This window comes from Galeopterus variegatus, unplaced genomic scaffold (assembly GCF_000696425.1).
Source record: "Galeopterus variegatus unplaced genomic scaffold, G_variegatus-3.0.2 Scaffold6563, whole genome shotgun sequence".
Classification (NCBI taxonomy): domain Eukaryota; kingdom Metazoa; phylum Chordata; class Mammalia; order Dermoptera; family Cynocephalidae; genus Galeopterus; species Galeopterus variegatus.
Window position 1 is genome coordinate 90764 of NW_007732674.1, and position 4455 is coordinate 95218.

Below are 4455 nucleotides of genomic sequence, written 5' to 3' on the forward strand. Positions count from 1 at the left end.
CGCGCCACTTCCGGGTTACCGCGCGCGGCGCCCCCACCCGGACGCGGCGCGGGCCCGGCCTGAGCAGCGCGTCCTCCTCGTGCCGGGGCCGACGGGGAGTCTGCAGGCCGGACAGCCGGGCCGCTCCCCGGAGGGGACCGTGGAGGGCCGCGGGTATCCTCCCGGGCTGGACTGTTCCCCTCGCTCCCGTCCCCCTGGTATCCCCTCCCCAAACCCGTTTCTGTTCTGGATGGAGATTCTTGGGAATCTACTGATAAGAAAACTAGTGGGTGGAAGAGTTGGAATGAACCCGAAATGCCTGGCTCTTGATGTCTATGCAATTTTCTGAACTGCCCCAGTACCATAAGGTCTCAGCACCAGAAGTACTGGTGTGGGACAGGCCGGTCATCGGTGTATTTCCCTGTTACAAGAGACTTTCTGCAACCTAACAACAGTTTTACCTTTCTAGGGGCATGATTTGACCTTAAGTGCATCCCTGTATCTATAAAAGTCACCTATTATAACAGGGCGTACTGGATTTAGCAATAAACCATGTTAAGGTTGTCATTTCTAGTCCCACGTGTGGTAGATTTTCTGGTAACTAGGTACTAAGAGTCCTGTACAGTGTTCTTTTCTTTAGAATTGTTTTTGGTCCAGGATTTTTAAATAAGTTTAATCATGAAAGATTTCTTATAATGATTCAAATCCACTGTAATCTTGGCAGTCACCTTAAAATGGTTTTTTGTGTTTTTTTTTTTTTTTTTTTTTTTTTTTTTTTTTTTTTTAATTCTCAGCCCTTTGAAACTGTTTATGCTCTGGTGCCAATCTCAGAGCCTTCTATACTTTTTTCCCTCCTGATTTGGCAGCTGAATTCCCTTTCAGGAATTGACGGGAGATACCCTTCCTGCACTGCCAGCAGGGCAGCTACAGACTCAGAAGTTGGCAGAATCACCACTCTGGACCTGTTTGAACTCACAGATGCCCCAAGAAGAATTTTAACTTTTGTTGTGGCTTTTACAGATGGAGTATTTTGAGCACCTTCATCTAAATGAATTTGCTCATACGGGTTTCAATAACTTTCCAGATCTGGTTTTAAAAGTCCATTTCTTCACTACAACAATTTTCAGACATTTTTGAACTATCCAAACTTGGTTTGAGAAAACCTGGTCACAAAGCCTGTTCCGACTACATATTTGAAGTCTGTTTTAAAGTTATTCACATTGGGTGAAACAGTTTATCTAAAGCCAGATTTTAGCAGCACAGGATTGGGTTTCCTTTTTTTAAAAAAAGTTATAACTTGCTACATATTGGTATACTTTGCTTGGACACTTGTTTCTTGTATTCAACATATCTGTAATGTTTTCATGGTCACAGCACCCACTTGTTAGGTGATAGAGCTAGAAAAGATGGGTAAGACAATCTCTGCTGTCAAGTACCTCACAATCTAAATAGGGCATCAGCAGAAGATTCAGAACAGTTTTTTTATGTGCCATTAAAAAAAAAAAATCAGCTCATAAAAGCTAAGAAGATGGTCTTGAATTCTGATTCAGTGGTGGTATTTCCATGGGGAGCTAAAGTCATAGCTGAGTGTGTTACTCCCTCATCTAATTCAGAACAAGAATAGGACTTTGGGAAGTGAGATGAAAGTGTGCCTAACACGCCCCTCAGTCAATCTTTTTCCAATACCACTCCTCTCACCTGTCTTTTGATAAAGAGTTGAATAGCATGTAATTCATAAAAGGGGGATCTGATGAGCGTCTCAAGTTCATGTCTTCTGTGCTGCCAATGGGAAAGACAGCCTATATATTGCACTGGTCTGGCGGCAGTGTTAAAATCGTTAGGAAAATTACAAAGTCAGGTATTTATTTATTTACGTATACCCTGTCTTATTCCACAATAATGATAAATAAATAAGCAAATAAAAGCCTGGCTTTTATGTTCATCCTGTTAGAAGGCTCTATAGAGTGGACTGAAGGTGCACTTACTCCCTGGGAAAGTATATTGATTCAGATTTGTGTGTGTGGGAAAGCAAAATATTTCGGCCCCCAAATATATTCCTTTGACATTTCAAGACGGCTAGTTCAGTAAGACTGGAAAAACAAGACTAGCCAGAAGTCTGTTTTTGTGTGTGTGAAGGAAATTTACATCTGTATGTGCAAACAGCCAGGCTGCCTCTGAGGCGCCCCTCCTTTGGCTACTGTCTATTCTTTCTGAGGGCAGCTGTGAGATTGCCTGAAGTATGTTCACTTACATACAAGATGTCTCTACTTAACTTTAACTTCTTACTTCCTTCTACACCTGTGATGACACCGCCCCCCCAGAACTTCAGAGAAACCCGGTCTCAGGCCATTGTTCTGGGGCTTGTACTCCCCCCACCTTCTCTCTCTCTTACCACCACTGGTACTTAAGCTTTTGTACCCCCACTGGAAATTGGGACATTACTCTCATGATTCCTCTGTGCTTTTCCCCCTTCCCAGCACATCAAATAATGAAATTTGTTATGCCTTTTCTTCGTCTTAATCTAAATTTGTCAGTGATTTTTATTAATGAAACTTCAGGGGAGAAAAGGAAGTTTTCCCTTGGTATCTACATGTGAATATTAAATTGAGACCCCAAAGTTACATGCCGTAGAGCATAGCTACCAAGCTTTTCTCACCTCATGCCACATATAGCCAGTGGTACAGTTTCTGTGGCCCACTGAGATGAAAAGATGTGCTGCTCGGGGCTAAGGGGTTCAGTATTTCAGCACATTTCTACCACACCCACCATAAATGTGTCAGTGTGCCTTTGGCATATTGGTTGGGAAACTTTAACATACAGCACGGAAAGAATAAGTTCCCTTACAAAATGTGACTGTCAGGGATTCCTGGCTGTCTTGGACCTTTGAGAATTTCTAAGTCATTCCTATTATTTAAGTAAAGAAAGGTCAAACTTTGAGTTTAGGTCACTTATCATGAGTCAACCATTGAGTGAACCTGGGGAATGTAAAGGTGGGTAAGACACAGCCCTTCCTGCCCCCAACAAGTTCATTGTATGATCTGCTGCTTGGAATAACTCTATCCTGCTAAACCAGCCAGGATTGATGAACCAAACAATATTCCAGCCATCCTGCAACCCTGAGGGTGAATTTCACAGCTAAAGATGGTTGTGCGGAAAGATAGCGTCTAGATCCTCCATGGGACTGTTGAATAGCTGCTCTGGTCTGTCTTCATCTAGACTTCTTGTTATGTGAAAAAACTAAGCCTTTTTACGTCATTGTATTTGGCTTTTTGTTACCTGTAGCCTAATGCAACATTAACTGATTCAGGAATCAGAAGAAGAAGATCTCACATTGTTCTTAACCGCTTTCTCAATAGGGACAAAGAGTATTTTGTCGATCTATAGTGGAACAGTTATGCCTAAATCCTGCTTGTTCCCTTATTAAAAAAAAAAAAATCAGTATCACTAAAGATGGGACAGATTTTCTGAGATATCTATTAAACTAACACATATGAAATGTGAAGAAATGAAAAGCTTGTAATTTTGAAAATAGGGGAAATGATAATTTGAGGCTATTCCTAGGGATCTATGCCTGCATTAATTAAGGTAAGGAGCCTGCCATTCAACTAAAAGCTTTTGGAGGCAATATATCTTTCCCCAGAACCTTTTTCAGCCTGAGGGATCTTATCCAAAGTGTTGTAAATGAGGTCACTTGAACCCAGCTGGGGAGGGCTGGGAGATCCACTTTAAAATGCTGAAAAAACACTGCAGAGATAAGGATTGAAAGAAATAAAACATCAACCACCCACAGAAATGTGTTTTCACAGTTCCTGTAATGGAGGTCATTCCATGGATGAATATGTCCTCAGACCCGCATTTCTGGCTAGTCTCATCCTATCACCTATTCATAGATTCTTAACAGGGGACCCAAAGTTTCTGACACTGATCACAGAATTTGAAGTTAGTGAGTTACTAGAGGATGGGAACTGTGTCCATCTTGGTTTTCTCTGTGTAATCAACACCAAACATTATGTCCTAACACATGATAGGAACTCAAAACATGTTATTCAATTGATTGGCATTAAGTTTCTGTTAATTTATAATCATTTGTTTAAATGTGCAAAGATGTAATAGTTAGATTGGGTTTAATTATATAAGTAAATTTTTACTTAAGTAATTTTTAAAAATGGAAAATGGAAAGGAACAGCCTCTTAAATGCTGAGCTTGCAAATCTAATTTTAAGGTAATAATGATTCATGGCATCAATTTTAAGTTTTTTTCAGAATTTTGAGTAGTTCACATTAAAAGAGTGTACATGAATAATTAATTTGTTATGTTATTTCAGGGAATTTACAATAACAAATTAAATACTGTGTTCTTGTGAAAATGTCTACTTGGTTTTCACCTCCTTCCCCTGACATACAGCTCCTAAAATCTTTGGAATCTCCAAAGTGCTGTCTTTTCGTATGCTAATTGGTTGACTGGTGGCTGGCAGCC